At 55.7% G+C, this 21,907-nt stretch overlaps 1 long non-coding RNA gene across 7 annotated transcripts in view; it reads left to right on the top strand.

Annotated features, from left to right (window-relative positions):
- The window catches only part of LOC106504293 (uncharacterized), a 93,364-nt gene that overhangs the window by 37,394 nt on the left and 34,063 nt on the right, over window positions 1-21,907 (top strand). For 6 of the 7 annotated variants that reach the window (XR_014809436.1, XR_014809432.1, XR_014809433.1 and 3 more), the window contains 2 exons: window positions 4,521-4,600; window positions 9,928-10,049. This is a non-coding gene — a long non-coding RNA (uncharacterized LOC106504293). Of the gene's footprint in view, window positions 1-2,928; window positions 2,965-4,520; window positions 4,601-9,927; window positions 10,050-21,907 lie in introns of all 7 variants that reach the window. The other variant, XR_014809434.1, reaches the window with a different exon arrangement.

The raw sequence follows: 21,907 nt of genomic DNA, 5'->3' as shown, positions 1-21,907 counted from the left end.
GATGGTAAGGTTCTCAGCACAGAGGAGAAGTGGGTTCTGTGATGCCGGTGTTGGCTGACACCGCTTTGGGGTAAGAGGGGCATCAGATAACCATCACGCACCCCGAACTTAGACCATGTCGTGTTACATGTTGATAAAGCCAGAAAAATGAGAAGTAATTTTCTTCCGCTGTATTCTTTTCTCATATTCATCTCGTAGTCTCTGTGTTCTATTCTAGCTCAGTGGCGTTGCTCTCTCGGTATCTCATAACCCATAGGCCGAATTATAACACTCATCTTGCATACAATGGGAAGGGTGGGAGGAGGCAGACTCACACGGATGTAGTAGAGAAAAGAAGGAAAAAGCGTTACTGTAGCTCTCGTTTTCGCAAGGCTGTGGAGTCTGAAGTCGGACTCCCTCAGCCTTTCTTTATCCTGATGTCCTGTGGTCCCCCCGCTCACCTGGGGCCTCTGCTGGTTAGAACTCTCTCTCTTAGCCATCTCAGTCTTTGATCCGCCAGCTCCTGTTTCTTGGTGGTCCTCCTTGTAGAGAGGCCGTGGCCTCCCGCTGGCCTCCGTGATGGTCACTGGGCCTCAGCTGTGGTTTCCTGGGCCTCTGCAGGCACCTGTCCTGCAGAGACACTTCCTGATCTGCCAGAGACACTTCTGGCCCTATCAGACCCCTTGAGGCCCCAAGTGGACGAGCTTCTTGTGTGTGGCCTGAGTCATGTGCCCTGGCCTCCTCTCACAGCCGGCAGGTAATGGGGGTCACAAGGAGTCCGTATTGGTCCCCAAACGCAGAGTCCCATCAAGGTCAAGGGCCATGGCTCATGGGTGGCAGCAGGGGTGCCCATGCTCTCTGGCCTCTGGCTCTGCTCAAGAGAAATGCTTGTCACACCCAGACCACCAGGCACAGCCATTGTGCCGAGGGACTAGGCTGCTCGGTCCCTGTGGGGCAGCATTCAGCTCTGGCACACACCTGGGCGTCTGATGTCCCGTTTCTTCTCACTGGGCTTGGGATGAACAGGAGCACCCAGGAGATGGGCCAGTGCGAGGTCCTTGGGACAGGCAAGTCAGCATGGTCCCTGCAGGGGAGCTGGCTCAGGGTCGGATCGAAGCTGCACTGCTGTCCCTGGCAGGTAGGAGGCTGCTGCTTCTGGTGGCTTTCCTGGGAAACCGAGGAAAGCCTTTCCCAAATTGATAGCTGTGTGTCGGGTGCCTGGGGCTGTGCTGCCCCGCGCTGGGGTGAGACTACGGTAGGTCGGCAGGTGCCCCGGGGGCCGTGGCTGATGAAATCCGCAGGGGATTGTCAGCCTGCTTGCCCTGGAGTCAGGTGGGGTCGCGGGGCCTCCCTGCGTCTCCAGGTCTTGGGCAGTTTGCCCAGGGCCGTGATGGGCTCCCGGTGGGGAGAAGCAGTCCAGGACTTGAGCTGACGAGTCCTCGTGCCCCAGTGAGGAGGGGCGCGGGGATCCTGTGCCTGAGGGTCCCCTCTCCCTGAGGGGAGCTGAGCTCAGAGCAGGACCGGAAGGGAGGCTTACTGCTCCACAGAGTCCACGGCGAGAAGCGCCAGTGCCGGAGCATGTACCCCTCGGCCCTGTGGCCCCTGCTGGGCACCTGTCCTGCCTCTTGGCTCCAGGGCGTTGGGGGCCCATCTGACACTAACAGGAGCGTTCGTGCTTCAGACCCAGGGAACTCAGTGGCGTGCGCACAGTTCGAGTCCCAAAGAAACTTGGAAAGACAGTTGACATTTCACACATTTAACTGACAGCTCACCTTTTCCTGATGTAGAGAGTTGAAAAAAAACAAGTGTAGACCAGTCTAACTTTTATTACACGGGCAGGACACCGTCCAAGAAAGCTGAGGGTGATTTTCCCACGGACTGGCCTCTGGTTTGTACGTTTCAAACCTCATTTCTTCTCCGCCCTTCAAACATGGACGACGCGGCACCACAGCAAGTCAGCACCGCGCCGTGACTTCTGGCTGTCAGCAGCGAGTATTTCTAGGGGTCGTTCCTACACCGGGGGGCTTGCTGGGCCCTGCTGGTACCTATGGAAGGACCGCGGTCTGGACATCCTGTTAAAGTAACACTCGGTTTGTCCTGGTCCATCAGTGGCACCTCAGAAACGCCTGTGGCCCTTCCAGTGGCAGGTCACACAAGGGGAAATAGATGAAAGAGTGGTAGAAATGAAAATACTACCCCATATGGCTAGAAGGGCTGACTTTTTGTTTGTTTACCATAAATTTTACTAAAATATGTGACCAGAAGGGCCATTTTTGGCCTTGGTGGTGGCCGGAACTGCTGAAGGACTGACTAGCTTCATGGTAGATCGGCCTCTGGACTCCAGGTAGTGGCCGGTGGGGATGAAACCTCCGCGTGGCTTTAGAGCCGGTGTCTGTGGACTCCGAGCACTTGTCGTGGGCCGTTAGTTGGACAGTCTCTGCTTTGACATCTGAAAATTTTCTTTTTTTCCTTTACTCTTTGAGCATAGAGTGCATGCCACTTTGTCCTTGGAACTCTATCATAGTGTTTTTTTAAAATATATTTATATGTATTTTACAGCTTTATTGAGATATGTCATAAGTTGTTAAGTTCCTGCCATTTCAAGTGCACAAGTCAGTGGCTCTTAGTTTTAGAAATTTTCTTTTCAAAGAAGTCTTGAGCCTCTTAGCTGTCACCCCCAGTCCCCCCCCCCCCCCGACCCCCATCCCTGCTCTAGGCACTCATGGACTTACCTTCTGTCTCTGTGGCGTTGACTGTTCTGGACACTCCACAAAAAATGGAATCACACAGTCCGTGCTCCTTCGTGACTGGCTTCCTTCACTTGGCATAATGTTTTCTGGTTCATCCATGCTGTGCCTGAAATAATTTGTATGCTTGACAATCTCATTGATTACCTTTTTCGTGAGCAATGCATGTGAACTGAAGTTTTTAAATTTCTCTAATTCCTAGGACCAAGAGACTTTCGGAGTTTGGACTATTTCCTAGGTTGAGTCATCATTACAACTATTGCCCTCATGTACAGCTGATGAAAACAACATAAATCTGTTATAAATATGATCAAACATTACTAAACACAAGGAACAAGATGCTATTAGAACGCACCACTTCCGTGATGAATGATTCTCGTTTTTATGCGGTGGAATGAATGTGCCATTGCCAGAATGCGGCATAGTTTTGCATCAGTTCCTTTTTTCACTTTATTGCGGCATAATTGATAAATGTAATGATAATTTTAAAGTGTCCAGCGTGATGGCTTGGCACGCATGTGCCTTGTGGAATGGTTATCAAGATCAAGATAAGTAACAGTCATCACCTCACAGAATTGATTCTTTTTTCTTTTTCTTTTTTGTGATGGAACCCTTAAGATCTGCTCTCTGCATCCATTCTCTTCCAACCTCCTGTGCTTTGTGGAGGATCCTGCTAGGAACCTAAATCAAATCAGTCACTAAATCAAACTGAAAGGAAAGGGAGGGGTCTTATTCCAGAAATGTCAGTCAGTTCTTCCAATTCCATCCCCAGTTCCTTCTGAATTCCATCCCCGGTTCCTTCTGAATTCCATCCCTGGTTCCCTCTGAGTTCCATCCCCGGTTCCCTCTGAATTTCATCCCCGGTTCCCTCTGAGTTCCATCCCCGGTTCCCTCTGAATTTCATCCCCGGTTCCCTCTGAGTTCCATCCCCGGTTCTCTCTGAATTCTTCTCCCCGGTTCCCTCTGAATTCCATCCCCGGTTCTCTCTGAATTCTTCTCCCCGGTTCCCTCTGAATTCTTCTCCCCGGTTCCCTCTGAATTCTTCTCCCCGGTTCCCTCTGAATTCCATCCCGGGTTCCTTCTGAATTCCATCCCCAGTTCCTTCTGAATTCCATCTCCAAAGGAAAGGCCTTTACCACCCAGGGTTGCCGCCTCTGAGTCAGGCTGGGGGTCTGAATGCCTTGGCTTCTGTTGCAAGGTGGCATTTGCACATGTCCTGAACCAATTGTAGGACCAGGGCAGGGGTGTGGACAGCATGGGTTCTGCCTGACTCCTGTCCCACGCTCAGACACCTGCCTCCCCTGTGGGGCCGGTAGGGTAGGGCCATGTGGCCAGCAGGCGGTCAGTGGAAGTGACCGTGGCCGGGGTGGGCAGAGGCATATTGGTGGCTGGTCTCTTCACGCCATCGTGACTGAGAAGGGCGTGTGCTCCCAGTGTGAGGACTGCGTGGAGCAGGGCCCGCCGCAGCCCCGCCAGGCACACCCGGGGGCCAGCCCTCTTGTGTTAGGACACTGGGGTTTTAGGGTGGACCTTTACTGCTGGACCGGCTGGCTCAGTCTGACTGATGCACTTGGTCCAGGGGCTTTAATCCTGTGAGCCTCAGTTTTATCACCTGTGAGGTGGGGTAACATCCTCAGACGGCCACGGGGGCTGATAAGGAGAGGACGGGTGCCTGCCAGGCCTCACGTCACCAAGGAGCACCGAGCCGACGACACGGCGTGTCCAGAATTGAGTTTTCTGGGTGCCAGCGCTGAAGTGTTTACGATGCCAATGTCTCGACCCTTCCGTTCCCAGATTTGCCGATACGGAGCCAGAATTAGAGCTGCCAGGAGCTCCTTGTGACTTGGGGTGCGGTTCCCAAGCCTCCATCAGAGGTAAGTTCTGTGTCCTCATGAGAGAGGTTTGCGGGTGACTCTTCCTTCGCCCCACCCCCGCCCTGTAACACACAGCAAAGCACAGGGACCGTCCCTGCGGGCGTGAGAAGCAGGCGTCCTTCCGAATGTGCGAGGTGCCCTCGCCCAGGGGTGGTGCCCTGCCTGGCTGAGCCAGTGGATCCTGCGGACTGCGAGGTGGGAGGGTGCAGTGGCGCTTCCTTGCCTGCGGCGTGGGGGTCAGGGCGCTTCCTCCCGCAGCGCCACTTAGCCCGTGACCTGATGCCCCTGGGGGGGGGGGGGGCACAGCGACCACAAGGGCTCGGAGCTGGGGGCCGGAAGCCTTGCCTTCCAGGGCTTACAGGAAACCCGGGCTCACTTCCTCTGGGTTTTAGTTCCCTCATCAGTAAAGGAGGGAACTTGAACTAGAGTTTTCTCCGAGCCACTGTGATTCCAGCAGTCGTCTCTCTGTGTCTCCTGTCTGTCTCACTGTCTCTATCTGTCCATCATCTGTCATCTATCTGCCATCTAATATCTACTGTCTGTCACCCGTTACCTATTTATCTATACCTGTCCATCTGTCCATCCTTATCTAGGGACTCAAGTCAATAACTAAATAGACCAAAATATTTTTGCTTGGGTCTGAATGTTTATGTCACACAAAGTTCCTGTGTCAAAACCCTAATTCCCAGTGGGATGGTGGTAGGAAGCCAGGCCCCTGGGAGGTGATTAGGCCCGAGGGTGGGGCCCTCGTCAAAGGGGTTAGTGCTCTGATGCAAGAGACCTCGCCTGGGGCCCCGGCGAGAAGCTGTCTGTCTGAGTCTCAGACAAGCCCCTTGCATGAGCCTGACCATGCTGGCACCCTGCACTTGGCCTTCCAGCCTCCAGAACTGTGAGGAATAAATGCTTATAAGCCTCTCAGTCTATGGCATTTTGTTCCAGCCGATCAGAAGGACCAAGACAGTTTTCACAAAATTCGGATCTTAAATTCCATTTACCATTCCGTGTGAGACCAAGCTTAGGAGTTCCCGCTGTGCACAGTGGGATTGGCGGTGTCTCTGGAGGCCTGGACAGAGGTTTCGTCCCCGGCCTGGTGCAGTGGGGTAGGGATCTGGCATTGCCACAGCTGCGGTGTAGGTCTCACCCGCCGTGTAGGTCTCAGCTTCGGCATAAGTCACAGCTTCGCTCTGATCCGAATCCTGGCCCATATGCCGCAGGGACAGCCAAAACTGGGAGTGAAAACGCAGGCTTCAAAGGGGAAAGCAAACCTTGTCATCGATTTTCCTTTGGATGGCACTGTCTCTGAGCTAAAGAAGAATCAAGCGTTTTGGCTTTGAACAGCTTTTTGTTTCTTCAGCGGGCCTCGCGTGGAGAGGGTTTAAAGGGGAACTCTTGAGTTTGGGTCACGCAGCTGGAAAAGGTGTCCAAGCAGACACATCCCAATCAAGACACCTCTGCTCTCCTTCTTACATCAGTTTACTGACTCAAACAGAACTCCTCGTCCTGGAGGCCCATGTCCTGGCAGTTGGAGAGAAGGGGGTGGCAGTGACCTGGAAACCATGTGGCCAGAGGCTCCAGCCATAGGGAGGCGAGGAGCCTAAGTTCCAGGCGACAGTGGCACTCTGGAAAGTCAAGCTGTGTGCGTCTGTAAGGGATCTGGCGAGGAAAGCATCGCTGCCACCTGCAGGAAGGACCGAGGGCCCCGGCTGGGCTTCTGGGGTGAGGGGCACTCCCAGGCGGAAAGGGAATTTGGCCGCTGGCTGTCATGTTTCTCCAGGAGCAGCAGCTGGGAAGGTGGACCTTTGGCCAATAAACTCCCGCACTGGAAATAGCAGTTAACTCTCCCAAGTGGTTCCTGGCTTTCCTTTGGCTAAGATTTGGTTCCATTCCACGTGGAGGACAAGCTCAGATGGCAGTGACTTAAACTCACAGGAGTTACTCTGGAGTAAGGCAGGTGCACAGACAAGCACTCCTGGGCTGATGCAGCCGCTTCACAGTGTCAGCAGGGACCCTCTGTCTTTCTGCTTCCATGTCCTCCGTGCATTGCTTCTGTTTTCAGGGAAACCTCATGGTCCAGAATAATCAGTGGGGCTCCTGCCATCGCATCTATATTCCAGCAGGAAAAAAGCCATGGATGGGCAAAATGGCTCCCTCTCCAACTGAATTTTCTCTTTAAGAGATCTGCCCGGAACTCCAGCAGCACTGCCTCCTTGGCAGTACGAGTTATGTGGTGACACCCGTCGGGGAGGCAGGGCACCTGTCAGGTGGGCCTGTTGTCCTGCCCACGAGAACTTGGGGCTTGCAACTAAAGCAGGAGAGAAGGGATGTTGTGAGGCAGATAACAGCTTCTGTCACACGGTTTTTCCAACTTTTATCTGTGAGACAGTTATTGGAATCCATTATATATGCAGAAATAATAAAACCTACTAACCTGTCAGTTGAGAAAATGGCGTATTGACCCTAAATTCTGGAGTTTCTTATGTCATTTAATTGAGAAATGGTTCTTAAGTAGCTATTTGCTGGAGGCTGGTGTTTCCTGAACGTGTTTTCACAACCACGGGTTTCGTGGGCTGTCCACAGCTGTCACAGATACAATTTGAAAAACACTTGCAGCAACAAATACATTTTAAACTGATTTTTCATGCTTCATGACTCTGAGAAACAGTGATTTCCCCAGATCGTTTGCCTGAGCTTTCTCAAGACTCTCCTCCGCGGAGCACAGTCTCTGACCTGCTCTTGCAGGTTAAGGTGCCCTGGGCAAGGGGTGCCTCAGTGTCCATCTCCCAGTGACACGTGTGGATCCGGTGCCCATCCCCCGTGACAGGCGTGGGTGCCTTGGCGGAGATCAACGCATGACTTGGATCCATTAGGAAGACACATCAGTTTTGTCCAAGTGAACAGTCTGGTGCCGACAGAAGGAGGAGAGCAGGCGACGGCCAAAACTCTTCTGAGCTCCACAGACGGTGGGAGAATCCATTGCTTCTGCTCTGAAGTGGATCCAAAAGTATTTATTTGCTGTATCTTAAAATTCACCAGCTTCTTCAGAGGACACTTGAATTTCCTCAGAAACATGACCTGGTTTAGAGGCAGCCTCTGTCATGACGTGACCCCTAATAACCTGTGCAGTGGTCCGGTGTGGTCTGGGCCGCGTGCCTTCTCCCCCAGTTTCCCTTGGTTCACTCCCCGCTCCCCGCGGCACGCTGGCCACCCAGGTCCCCAGCATCCTGCCTCTGTGGCTGGAGGAGTGGACTCTGGACAGTTTGGGGTCACACGCAGAGGAGTGGACTCTGGACAGTTTGGGGTCACACGCAGAGGAGTGGACTCTGGACAGTTTGGGGTCGCATGCAGAGGAGTGGACTCTGGACAGTTGGGGTCACACGCAGAGGAGTGGACTCTGGACAGTTGGGGTCACACGCAGAGGAGTGGACTCTGGACAGTTTGGGGTCACACACAGAGCCGCGACAGGGAGCAGAGCCCCATTGTTCTCTTCTAGAGCGAGAACTTTCATGCCTTCGGGCCACCGAAAGCCTTTCTTTAAAGGGTTGCTTACCTGGCAGTATCTGCTGTATTTTACGTGTGTGCAGTGGCTTGTGAAGGCCCATCTCCGCCGCCTGGAAGGTCGGGCTCTCTTTAGAGCTGAAGGTGGCTCTGGACTCGCCCTTGGCATCACCGTTTTTGAAACAACAGAGGTCAGACGGCTTCGATGTGCCTTTGGGGAGCAGCGCCCAGGTTGGGTAGTAAACACACCTTCGGGAAGGAAGCCACCGGCCCCTCCCGACGGCACTGCTGTGGGGCTGTTGAAGGTGGAAGAGAGTTGGGTTCTCTGGAAGCCTCTAGAAGGCGGGTGATCCTATGGCAGTTGTTCCTGACACTCGTGACTGCACTGCTGGGGACGGCGGCTGCTCGCGGGCTGACCTAACTTTCCAGCTTTCAGAATAGCATTCGGGTGTGTGCGCCTGCTTTTGGCGTGTGCAGGCTGGAAATGCAGGGTGAGGGTAGAAGTGAGAGGTGGGGGAGCTAACAGGCCCCTGGTCCCAGCCGAAATCAATTTTCCTGAGTAGCTTTGCTTTTCTAATTCTAAAGAAGTCTTAATCAGATCACAGGGCGAACAGTGAGAAGAATGAAGACAGAAAATACTGGCTCTATGGGCAACTGTCCGGATCCAGAACTGACCAAAGCTTTAAAAAATAACATGGCAGGTTGATGGCCACTTGCGTCTGTTAATGGCCAACCGATCATGTTTCTGGAATTTAAGTAAATGGGATACAATTCAGGGAGAACAGGATTAAAGCTGCAGTCCCACGACTGTCTGTGGGACACCACTGTGCCGTCTATTTTACATAATAGTTTTTAAAATTAGGATGTGTTTATTGACAAATATTTGCCCAAAACAAACAAGCAAATCACCCATAATTCACCACCCAGGTATACCTACCGTTCATATTTGGGTAGTTTTCTTTTCTAGTCTTTTCTTTTTTCACAAATTATACATAATTTCTACAAAGCCCATCAGGAGAACAGGGGACCCCAGGAAGGCAAGGTTGGCTCAATAATGTGAAATTGATGATATGCAACATATTGACGGAACACAAGAGAAAAATAATTTAGTCATCCACAGATTCTTAAAAGGTATTCAAATACATCATTCATTTTTTAAAAACTTTGTTTAAAAGCAAATGCAACAGTAGAAAGAATGGTATTGTGAACAATATACTGTATGAATCTGCTCTAATTCCTAGCTTTGCCTATGGTCCCTCTTCTTTTAAGCTCAACTGAGGTATGATTGACAAGAGGCGTGTATGTGTAGTGTGGCCAACGCTGGCCACTCTTGTTACATCTCCGGCCCAATCGCTTCCCTCTCTCTTACGCTATTTTGAGCCAAACCTCCGACCTTAGATCACGTCATCCGTTAGCATTTAGTACTTATGCCTTAAAGACGAGGATTAGACAGACAACCCTAATGCCATCATCACACCAAACCATGAACGGTACTCTCCCAGCGTCCTCAAACATCCAGTAAATGCTCGCATTTCTCCTTGTCTCTTGAGTGTCTAATCCTTTGGAAGCTTGTTTGTTGAATCAGGATCCAAGTAAGTCCCACATCTTGGACTCGGCTGGCGTCAAAGTCTCTTTTAAGCTGGAAGTGTCTCTTTTTCCACTCTCGCAAGCCCCTGCTGGCCTGCAGTCAGGCACCAGCGTCCCCACGGGCTCCAGATGGAGCTTCCTGCAGAAGCAGCGGCGGTACTGATCGCGGGCCATGTGCAAGTGCATCAAGGCCTGATGTTGCCCGCCTCGGCCTTACAGAATGTCCTATGTCACTTGTGTCTCAGTAAAGCTGGAGAAAAGGAAAGGCCGCCAGCCCAACCACTCCTGGTGTGGACCCAGAGCGTGCGCCCCAGCTGGGGTCTCGGAGTACAGAAGAGCTGCGAGAGTGAGCCTGCAGTACGGACAGGTAACCTCGAGCCCTAACCTGACCTGGCGTGGTGATCCTGAGCGGGCCGGACCCGGGGAAGGAGCAGGTGTCAGCACCGGGAAAGGGCGGGGCATGGCTCGCACCGTCTTCCTCGCGGGAGGTGCCGGCTCTGAGCCAGGCTGACCTCCGTTGCCTGGAGTTGGGGAGCTCGCGTGTGTGCCTCTTTCTGGAAAGTCGGTTCACAGGCCCTTCCGTGATCTCAGTTCCCCCTTTCCCCTCGGGCCTCGTTTGCATTCTTTGCTTTGAAGCAGAATCTAGAGAAAGTGGGTGAAGGTGTAGCCGTGGGCTGCTTTAAAAATGCATGGAGTTTAAGGGAAACAAAAACTTCACTGATCCTCAAAGAAATGTAAATTAAAACAGCCGTTTGAGTGTCTTTTTTTTTTTTTTTTTTTTTTTAAGCTACTAAGTCAGCAAAAACTAATTTAATTCCTGGCAAGATTTCAGTTAAAAAAAAAAAAAAAAAGTGCTCACTCTGGTCCTTGTAAGCTGTTCAAAGCTCTTCTGAAAGCACGTTGGAATCAGTGAGCCCTGGAAATGATGGTAGCAGCAGGGAGCTCGCGTCCCTGATGGAAATTCATCTCCAGGAAGTAATTCCGTGGAAGAAGCAGGCTGCGCCTGAGTGTCCAGTGACGGGCATGGACCCCGGGCCCCTCTGAATGGAACAGGGTCACGACTGCCGACTCTGTCACTCGCGGAGGTGGCTCTAAACAATAATATATTACCCAAGACATGGGATGCCACTTGAAACTCGGTAACAGGCACATTCGTAGAGTCAGGATTGGAAGATATCAACGCATGAAAATTGTGGGGTCGCAGCGTCGTATCTTGCGTCACATGCGATGCTGGATGGTTTTACAGTGAAAACAAAGATGGAGAAACGGTGCCTTGGGACGTGCGGCCTGTGGTGTCGTGGGGGCGATCTAGGGACGCGCCTGTGGACCAGAGGGCTGTATCCAGGGGAGGTCACGGGGCGAAGACGGAGCCTCCTTGGGTTCCTTGGGGCACCTTTTCCAGTGGAGAAAACCTGGCCCTGGCCCTCCTCCCCGGTCCCCAAATCAGAGTGGTCATCAGACAGGGGACGGGGGTGGGGGTGGGGGAGCTGAGGAGCTCTGGGGAGGGGAGCTGGGGATCTGGGAGCTCCTGGTCGGGACAGGCGACTTGAGCGACAGCCTCGCAGCCTGGCCTGCCTCGCGCTCATAAATACAGGGCTGCTGACACACGGTTCCCACCCTGGGAGTCAGGGTCATGGGTCAGGAGTCACATGGGCTGCCTGGGCCGCAGGGTGGGCCCCGAGCCTGCAGGGCTTCTGGAGATGGGGCTGGGCCAGCCTTCCGGGAAGACGTAGGGAGGGGGCTGGGCTGGGCGCCGCACACAAAGAATGGTCCCTTTCACTATGGCAGCAGATGCAGTCTGGCTCGGAGTCAGCCGGTTACGAAACCCAAGTGGCCCAATAACATTGAAAACTCTGCACAGGTTCAAAGTCGGATTTTACACACTGCACGAGGCCAGACCAGAAGCCTGATGGTTTTTCCATCCTGTGACTTGGAGAACCTGGGCCGAGGGCACAGACAAGCCTGCATGTGTCCCTGTGTGCACTTCCCGTGCACACGGCTCCCTTGTCCCCCTGGGCCTTTGGCTCTGAGCTTGGTGGGGGCTGACAGTGGCCCTCGGAACGGCTGCCTGGGCTGGTTCTGAGCAGGGCGCCAGGCTTGCGTTCTAAGAAAAGGAATTAAGCTTTTTAGCCAGGTGGGGAATGGACCAGCATCTGCTGGCTGAGCGTGGGACGCAGCCTGGCCCGGTCCCGAGGGTTTTACCCCAGGTTGTCCTTCTCCCCAGCTTCCAGCATCTAAGTCTTGCTGCCTGATGGAGCAAAGGGCCCAGAGACAGAGTCGGCGGCTTCCAGGCCCCGGGCACCCACCCCCAAGTTCTCTTTTCTGCCCTGCGAGCTGCTTCCTTGCTGTCAGAGACGAGGAGAGCTGAGCATCTGGGGCCATGGGCAGGGGAGGCTCTTGGAAAGCCAGCGCCAGGCGCGCCTCCTAAAGTGCTGCGGAATGAGGTCAGCGCAGTTCCAGGCACGCACCCAAGGCCAGGCTAGGGGGGCAGAGACGGTGCAAGGAGGGAGCCTGGGGGCCCAGGAGCGCAGGAGGCTGGGCTGAGGACACGGAGGGGCTGTGGGCCCAGGGGCGGGGCAGGGCCAGGGCTGCTGCAGAGTCTGCTGTCAGGTTGAGGGGGGCATAGCCCTCACTCTCGCACCTTCTCCCTGGAGGGCGGAGAGTGAGGCGTCCTGAGAGGAGGAGGCTCTGGACCCTGTGTGCCCTTGTGCATCTGGGCAGGTCAGGCTTTCGCCACGTTCTTCTCGAAGGAGCCTGTGCTGGGCCAGCCCCGCCTTCGCTGCTCGGGTCCATGGTCCCGTCGGTGCTGGATGGGCCATGTCTCAGCCTGGCCTTGATCCAGGGCCTCTTCAGGGTCACCTCGTCTGACCCTCTCTCTTTCCCCGCCAGGAAACTGAGGCTCAGAGGCTGCGGGACTGGCCCGAGGGGATGCAGGGACCTGGGAGCCGGGCCCAGGAGCACTGTGTCCCAGGCGTGGAGTTATCCTCCTACTGCTTCTCACTGGGCCCGGCCGTCGGGGCTCCTGTGCCCGATGTGTGCGTTCAGTAGTCCTGTGCTGGCTCCAGTGAGAGGGGCAGCCTGGGGGAACACGAGGAGGCCCCCCTCCCCCGCGTGTGCCCACACCCCTGCCCCGCAGCTCTCCCCACCACCACCCCGGTGCCATCCAGATGGGCCCAGAAAGCCACCACATGGGGCTGAGAAGAGCACGGGGCTGAATGACCGTGGGCAGCAGCGCCAGGGCAGCCACCCCCCATCTCTGCCCTCAGGTTTCTCTGGAGTCGGCAGGGGACGTTTGGAGTTGGGCACCTTCCAGCTTTTTGATGGTGGCAAATACAGGTCCTGTAGGACCTGCCATCTTACCATTTTCAATGCCAGTTCATGCCGATGAGCAAGCATCCCCTTCACCGTCTCAGCACCCCTCCCGCCCTCCCACCGAAACGCTTGTCCGCCTCGGACACCAACCCCTGCTCCTCCCGCCCCGGGAGCCTCTCTTCTGCCTTCTGTCCATGAACCTGACGCCCCAGAGACGCCTGTGAGTGGAGTCACCTGGCATCTGTCCTTCTGTGACCGGCTCGTGTCATCAGCGTGGTGACTTGAAGGCCCAGCCGGTTGGAGAGGGGCTGCCTTCGAGTTTAGACTCCGCACGCTTGGGCGGCCCTTGTCTTTCTCACAGCGCTGCTCAGAGCTGGTGCCGGGCGTTGCTGGGACGGGTCCCGCTTTGCTCAGTTCATGAAGGAAGGAGAAGCTAGAGCCAGCAAGTGAAGGAGGAGGCTGGGGGCAGGGGGATTTTCACACCCTCTTGTAAGATTCAGAAAGCTGGTACAGCTTTTCAGGGTTTTTCTTGGGTGAACATGACCTATTTGAGAAAAGAGTTTTAAGGGCACGCCTTGACAATGCCTGTCTTCTGGACTTTCCTGGGGAGCCCACTATTCCAGCCCAGCGCAGCTCAGCCCACGGGTGGTGTCTGCAAAGGGGCTGCAGTGAGTCCTGGGGGGCCCCCACCTGGCCGTCCAGAAGGTTCTTCTCTTTCACATAGGACACCCCTTGAGATTCCCAGAAATAACTGAGTGAAAGTGCAGAGAAATGGGCCTGGGGTGGATGTGGGGCCAGAAAGATGGACGGTCCGACCACCCCAGCTGCAGGCTTAGACCCTCGGCCTGGGGATGAGCCTCCTGCCCACAGGAGGAACCAAGGCAGGGGAGGTGACTCCTACCCCAGGAAAGAGCACATTTCTTTTCTGACGCCCCTCCCAAAGGAGAGGCCATGGCAGTCCCACCTCTTGCGTTCCTGTGCGAAGCCTGAGTGATGAGGAGGGGGCATGGGGGCTGCAGGGTCTCCATGGGGCCCAGGCCAGCAGCCTGCTCTTTACCTAAAGGCCTCTAGGATGAGGGGCCCAGTGGAGGTCTGGCCTCCCAGCTCCCTTCTCAGACCTGTGGTCATGACACGCAGAGGGAAGCTGTCTTGACCATTTATTTTCTTATTTATTTATTTAATCTTTTTGCCTTTTCCAGGGCCGCTCCCGCAGCATATGGAGGTTCCCGGGCTAGGGGTCTAATCGGAGCTGTAGCTGCCGGCCTACACCGCAGCCACAGCAACGCGGGATCCGAGCCGCGTCTGCAACCTACACCGCAGCTCATGGCAATGCCAGATCCTTAACCCACTGAGCGAGGCCAGGGAGCGAACCTGCAACCTTGTGGTTCCTAGTCGGATTCGTTAACCACTGCGCCATGACGGGAACTCCTTGACCATTTGTTTTTTTATGTGTGCCTTCGTGGTAAAAGATACAGAACATGAAATGAGCCGTTTTAACCATTTCCGGGCGCACCGTTCAGGGTTATTGGCCACGTTCACACTGCTGAGCAGCCATCACCCCATCCGCTCCGCAGCCTCCTCATCCTCCCAGACCCAAACCGTCCCGGTTCAGCCCGATGGCCCCCCCGCAGCCCCCTGCATCTCTGTGAACCGGGAACTCCAGGGGCCCCACCCACCTGCAGCCGTACGGCACCTGTCCTTCTGGGACCAGCACCTGTCCTTCTGGGACCGGCCCCTGTCTCTGAGTGTCCTGCCTGCGGGGTGTCCGGCTGCGGCCTGTGTCCCAGTTTCCTCCCTTTCAGGCCCTGGCGCTTGGCGGCCTAGCTGCCCCTGAGGCAGCTTTAGCCGCGGTCCGTGGCGGACCTTTCCAGGCGCATCTCGTCTCGGTGCCTCGTGCCCTCGGTCTGTCCTCAGTCAGTACCCAGAGCTTTCTCCTGCTCTCAGGACCGCAGCCCGGCTGGGGACCGAGCTGACCTGTGTGGCAGGTCTGCGGGAGGGGGTGATGCCAGGCAGGCTGGGCAGGGGCTTGGGCTAGAGGAGGGGGTTGGAAGGGGTCGAGGCGGGAGGGGGTGGGGGGACAAGGCGGAGCGGCCATGGGCAGGCACCAGGCTGTCCTTGTGAGCCACGAGCCAGTGTTGTGAAGCAAGCGGCTCACAGGCCACCCTTCTGCTCACTGGCCGGCTTCCTTTTCCCACGGATCAGCGGGAAGGCGGGTCTGAGCTGCAGGGCGGGAAAGGCCGGGGCCTCTGAAGTTCAGTCCCGCCTGCTCCCTTCTGCGGCCGACCGTGGGCTCGCTCCTTTCTAACTGGAGACACTGGTCTCCTCTGTGGACTCCGTGCGCTGACACCTGGGTTTAGGTTTCCGAGGCTACGAATGAACTTGAAGTACTGAACACGGGAGTTCCCTGGTGGGGCAGTGGGTTAAGGACCTGGTGTTGTCGCTGCAGGGGCTCAGGTTGCTGCTGTGGCACGTGTTTGATCCCTAACGTGGCAACTTCTGCGCCTGCACCCTGGAAGGGGCACCTGTGTGGCCGTCAGAATCCTGAGGTGTTTGCTGATACTCACGCAGACTGACCAAAGGCCGGTTGGGGGTTTTGCTGTGGGGCTCAGGGGTGGGTGTGTGTGGAGCTAGTGGCGTTGTTTTGGAAAGGACCCACCTAGGATGGCATTTACAGGTGTGAGAGCAGACAAGAAAGCATTCGAAGTAGGAAGGGTTCCCATTTCTCAAGGGCTGACTGGTCCTGGGACCACTCAGCCTGACTTCCTGTGGCAGTGACCTGGGAGAGGCAGTGTCACCCCGGGGTGGGAGACGCGGGTTCTGAGCCAGAGCCACGCATCCCTTCGGTCCTGGAAGTAAATGTTGGCTGAAATGTGGCCCCCGGCAGGCGCCACCTCTCCCACCCCCCTTGCAGTACTTGGGTCAAGGCCGTTAAGTTCCTCCCGTGGAGCTGAGCCGAGATGTGAGAGCCGCTTCCGGGCTGGGGGGTCTCTCCGCCTGCTCCACACAGAAGGCGTGGCCGTGGCCGCAGCTGCCCTGGACGCTGTGGGCCCGAGAGGGCCAGGTGCTCCCAGCCTAGGCCCCTGAGCCCCTGCGTGTGTGGGAGCAGGAAGCTCCTCGATCTTTGAGCGCCTCAGGTATGTTGCTGTCCACTTGTGCTCCGTTTGTTCTGCTTGACCAGTATTGCTGTGTTTGGAAAAGTTAAAATACTCAGGGTCACAGAGCTTGGATCTAAGTCCTGTTGATCTAATTCCAATACCTTTGACCAATTCATTGCCTCAGACCAGTAAAGCCTGAGAAGGACCCTGCAGCTTGGGGACACGTGGTGCCCCACGCAGAGCCGGCCCGGCCGTCCGTGAGCAAGGTAACCGGGACCTCCTGCTGTTTGGTGGAGACAATTGAGGTGTGTGGTCTGTACGGCCAGGTCCCAGAGGCCGTGCAGAAGAGCTTCAGGTTTTGCTGGTCAGCACAGAGGGCACGGGGGGCGCCTTGAGGGCCGCGGGCACCGAGCTCTTTCATCTTCCATCCAAGCCGCTCCCTTGACTTCCCAGATCTCGCATCAGGACGTCTGGGGTGTTCCGGGGGCCTCTGTAAGTGTCACGAGAACGAGGACCTTGGGTTTTTGCTCCCATGGCAACCGAGTGAGGAGGCTGGAAACTGCCCCTACTGTAGATGGGCCTCCTGGGCTGGGCTGGAAAGAGCAGAGGCCTGACCTTTGCGCCACCGCGCCGGGGAATCGCTTCCCGCAGTCAGCATGATGCCACCATCCCAAAGAGATGGGCCTGGGCGGGCGGCCAGAGAGGCCACAAGGCTGACCCTGCCACCGGGGTGGGACAGAGCGCAAGTGTCCTGGGCTGTGGGTCACTTTGGAACCAGGGCCCGTGGAGGGCTCGAGGGCTGTGCCCGTTGTTGGAACTTGCGTCTGAAGGAGGAGAAGCGGCATGGGTCCATGGTTGAGCGCCACCTCTGGGTCCAGACGCCTTTCAGGGTGAAAGGGGTGATGTGGACGGTTCCCAGGGGACAGGGGGATGAAAGGATGTCGCCGTGGGACGGTGAGGAGGGACAGCCACCTTCTCTACAGCAGCCGGTCCCTAATCCCTAACAGGGTCTCGAGAGCCCTGCCCGACCCCTGGCCGCAGCACCCGTGTGTCTCGCAGGACCTCGAGACGGCCTAGCCCGGGGATCGTGCGCTTGCTTTGAGTCAGGTCGAAGCGCCGTGGCTTCACACAGAGAACACACATGCTCTTCGTGTTTTACCGCAAGTTCCAAGGAGCCGCCGCGTCTTTCGGCTTCCGTTTTGCTCCCCAGTCTCGCAGGGGGCGCGGGGCGTGTTGGCGTCGGAAGTCTCCAGAGGCAGCTGCTTCTAGACCCTGGTGAGCTTCTGACTCCGTCGTGGGCTGAGCCTGAACTTGCACGTCTGCAAGTGCCTTTCTCTGGGTTTTCCACAAAGCATTTAGTGTGTCTTAAAATCCACGTCCCCAGATGTCCCGAGGCAGATGTGAGTGGTGGGGTGTGCCGGCCTTTCGTCTGTCTTCCCCACTCCCTCCATTTCTCGGGCCGATGGAGGCTGAACTTCCTGAGGCTCCGAGACGGGGGACGGGCCCTGGGCCTCCCGTTCTTGAAACCAGACTCAGCTGTCACAGCCCTCAGCCTGCCACGACCTAGAAGACGCTGGAAGGAAAAGCCCCTCCTTTCAGGTGTTCCTGCTTTGAAACTCCACTCCCTGTGGCCTCGGCTGCTGGGCTGTGGCCTTGACTGTGCTTCGGGGTCACCTTCCCCGTCTTTCCTTCCACATGTCTCCTTTCTGCCACAAAGCGACAGCCCCCACGGGAGACTGGGAGCCTCGCTTTGCCTGGAAGGACTCTTCTGCAACGTTGGCTTGTAACGTGGGCCCTGTTGCGTGCGTGCTGGGAGCTGTCAGCTTGCAGTCAGAGCTCAATAAATCCGGGACCTTGAGCCGGGCCTTGGGGACTTGCCAGCCACCTCATAAAACTCCTGCTTAATTAAGTCGGTGCCGTGCAACAGGGAACCTCTGCTGCCGGCCGAGCACCAGACCCGAGCACTCAGTGTGTCCCACTGCATCTTTGCGGGAGGCTGGAGGCCCTTGAGTGGCTGTGGGCGGGCTGCTGGGCTGAGCCCTCCTCCCTCTCAAGCCCAGAGGCCTTGGGGCTCAGCACAGTGGGGGCGGGGGTGACAGGGGATGGGGGGCATACATGCCCCGTGACAGTTTCTGATCGACCCCAGTCTGGCTGTAATGTTTACAGTCTTCATTCTTGTTGGGTCTTAGAAAAGGCGTGATTTTCTCTCTTTTTTTGCCTTTTTTGTTTTTGCTTTTTAGGGCTGTACGCACGGTATATGGAGGTTCCCAGGCTTGGCGTCGAATCGGAGCTGTAGCTACCGGCCTACGGCACGGTCACAGCAACGCCAGATCCAAGCCACGTCTGCGACCTACACCACAGCTCACGGCAACGCCGGATCCTTAACCCACTAAGCGAGGCCAGGGGTCGAACCCGCTTCCTCATCTGAGCCACAATGGGAACTCCAGGGCATGATTTTCTGATTGGAATGGTAGTTATATTTAGTGAGCAGTTATTTCGTCGGCTCCTAGGCTACCTCATTTAACTCATGCAGCAGTCCAGGAGGAAAGTACTACTGCCCCCTTCGTTTTGTAGATAAGAAAGCTGATGGTTTGGGGATTGTCACTCATTCAGGGACATGAGTTAGTAAGAGGCAGTTCTAGAATGCCATGTTTCTCTAATGGAAGAATGTGTATTCTATGCCTTACAACCCTGAGAGGTGGTGGCACAGGCACAGTAAACGTGGAAGGCATTCACTTTTTGGAAACCAGGTCAGACTGGAAATGATCTCGGACTAAGATGAGATGCAGCCAGTGTAGTTTAGGGCACGACTGTCTGCAGGTAAATGCACCTGAGTCAGCCTCTCAGAACTAGGCTTGATGCAGAAGGATTAAGGTAATTTCATGCCACCAAAAGCAAAACTCAAAACCAACAAAAATCAATCAGACAAAAAAGACATGCCCAGTTGTTAAAATGCCTTCCTGCCAGCCAGCACTCAGCCCCCCGAAGCCTCCAAGGGGCTGGGCTCTGGCAAATTGTGTTTCATGGATATGGAAATAATTTAAAAATAGAGAGCAAAAGATCCGTCTTTGATGGGAAATGGCCAGGTCAAGGGTCACTTAGAAGCACTATTCACAGGACCTCTGCTTCAGGGAGCTTTGAGCAAAGGGGAGCCTGACGATTCGGTCCCAAGCATCATCGGAGCGAAAGACAGTAGCTGCCAACGTTTCTAGTGATAGTTTAACTGGTGATAGCATTCTCAGTGATGGTATTACTAGTGTACCTAGTGCTAGCGCTACTAACGATTGCATTACCAGCAGTGGTATTACTGCTGTTAGTTTAACCAATGATAGCATTACTGCTGATAGTTAACTGCTGATGATGCTGCTAATGATAGTACTACTCTGATGGTTTAACTGGTGATGGTATTACCATACTACCTGGTAGTTGAGCTGGTGGTAGCGTAACTAGCGGCAGTATTAAACGATAATGAATGGCAGCTGCCTCAGGCGTCCTGTTGAGCATCTGTCAACGGGCGGTGCTGCATGATTAAAACCTGCAGCAGAAGAAACCCAGGAGGTGGGTCCAGGACCCGTGGTTATGAGAGGAGGGCGTGGGGCCCTGAGAGGGGCCGGCCTTGGAGCACACGCTGAGTCCTGTTTCCACTCAACACAACGAAGCCTCGATTCAGTTTAAATTAAGAGTTTACATGGCCCGATGCACGACGCGGCTTCCCTGGATCATCTGCAGGGACCTTCCAGGTGGGGGCGCAAAGGGAGTCGGTGCCTAAAGTCGTGACTGTCTCCTGTCCCCGTCCCGTTTCCAACAAATATCATGAGCCACCAAAAGCAAAGGAAAGAGCCGCCTGTTGCTACGCAGGGGAAAAGAGGCCGTAGAAATGGCCTTGGGGGCCTAGCAGCCAGAGAGACGCAGAGCAGGTTTTTTTTTTTTTTTTTTTTTGTCTTTTGTCTTTTTTTGTTGTTGTTGTTTGTTGTTGTTGTTGTTGTTGTTGCTATTTCTTGGGCCGCTCCCGCGGCATATGGAGGTTCCCAGGCTAGGGGTTGAATCGGAGCTGTAGCCACCGGCCTACGCCAGAGGCACAGCAACGCAGGATCCGAGCCTCGGCTGCAACCTACACCACAACTCACGGCAACGCCGGATCGTTAACCCACTGAGCAAGGGCAGGGACCGAACCCGCAACCTCATGGTTCCTAGTCGGATTCGTTAACCACTGCGCCACGACGGGAACTCCGCAGAGCAGGTTTTATACCTGTGTCCAGGGAACTAGGACGACCGTGTCTGAGGAGTTAAAGGAGGGAGTTCCCGCTGTGGCACGGTGGGTTAAGAACCTGACTGCAGCAGCTTGGCTTCCTGCGGAGGCATGGGTTTGATCCCCAGCCCAGGAAATTCCGTACGCCATGGCTGCAGCCATAAGAGAAAGAATTAAAGGAGGGGTGAAAAAATGCCTCATAAGAACAGAGTGTCACTTAAGAGACAGAAAGAGCAAAATGAGACCTGAAGGGGAGTCTGGTGTCGAGAAGCGTGAGAGCAAAAGTGAAAAATTCACGAGTGGGTCAACAGCAGGCTCGATCTGGCAGAAGGAGACAGACTCTGAAGACAGACGGGTAGAAACTGTGCAACCAGAAGAGCAGAAAGACCGAAAAAGGAGTAAAGAGACGCGCTGGACGCAAGCACAGCGGCACGTGTAACGGGCTCCCGAAGCTTTTCTGTCGGGAGGGAGGCTTCGTCTCTGCAGCGCTGGTGACACGGGGTCATCTTAGCCACGCCAGGGGCTCGTCTGTGACAGGCTCCCCGACGGACTGAGGGGGGTGAGAGGCAGAGTGTCTTACGCTGCAGGAACCGAGCACAGACGTGCACACGCACCCTGGAAACGGGAACTGGGTCCGTGGTCCTTACCTTATCATGTTTGCTTACTCTCGTCAGAGCAGTCCTCTCTCTCTAGTGTTTTAATATGGATGGTCACAGCCACTGGACGGATCCCGGACCCCCGACGGGTGGCCTGCTGGGAGAATACCCCCCAGCCACTGCTACCGCCCCCTCCATGGGCTCTCAGCGTCTCCTGCCTCTCCCTCTCCTGCTGGGCCGTGTGGCCCACGCAGTGGTGATCATCTCACCCGTAAAAGAATGGGCCTGTGATTTGTTGAGCACCAGCTGTATACCAGGCATGGTTTGGCCCGGGGGACACCTAGTCCTCGCAGCCTGGTGAGCAAGCTGGGTGAGTGGAACGTGCAGCCTGTCGGTGGCTGTAAGTAAAATAAAGGCAGAGCAGGAGGCTCTGAGCAAAAGTCTGGGGGGCGGGGCCCCGGGAACTGCACGGAGCAAGTGCCCAGGCCCTGCGGCAGGCTGTGCCTGGGTGGTTCCAGGGTAGCAGGGACGTAGTGGCTGCGGTGGGTCGAGCAAGCGGGACAGTAATCAGAGGGGCAGCAAGTCGTCTGGTCAGGGGCTGGGAAGGCTCTGCCTTTGCTCTGAGTGAGACGAGAAGCCCCAGGAGGCGTCCATGTGGGTGGCGTGGGCTGACATACCTTTGGCTGGTTGGCTCTGGCTATTAGGCGGAGACGACGCTGAAGGGATGAGGCTTCAGTGGTGGCTCAGGTGAGAGAAGAGGGTGCTGGCCGGTCCAGGGCGGTGGCCGTGGAGCCTGAGCCGTGGCTGTCTAGGGGGTTGCTGATGAACTGGGCTTGGGAGCCAGAGACAGGAGGTGGGGTGGGCCGTCCTGGTGCACGCAGGCTCTCCCTGTGCCCCCTCCCGTTAGACTCGGCTGATGTGGGTCCTCCGGGGTGGGCTGAGGGAGACGCGGATGCTAAAGTTGCATCCAAAG

Source organism: Sus scrofa, chromosome 7 (assembly GCF_054392235.1).
Source record: "Sus scrofa isolate SSC_HxYL_T2T_F1_AM1 chromosome 7, Sscrofa_HxYL_maternal_Yorkshire_Landrace_v2.0, whole genome shotgun sequence".
NCBI lineage: Eukaryota > Metazoa > Chordata > Mammalia > Artiodactyla > Suidae > Sus > Sus scrofa.
Note: the sequence above shows the minus strand (reverse complement) of the source record. Positions and strands in the feature narration are given on the sequence as shown.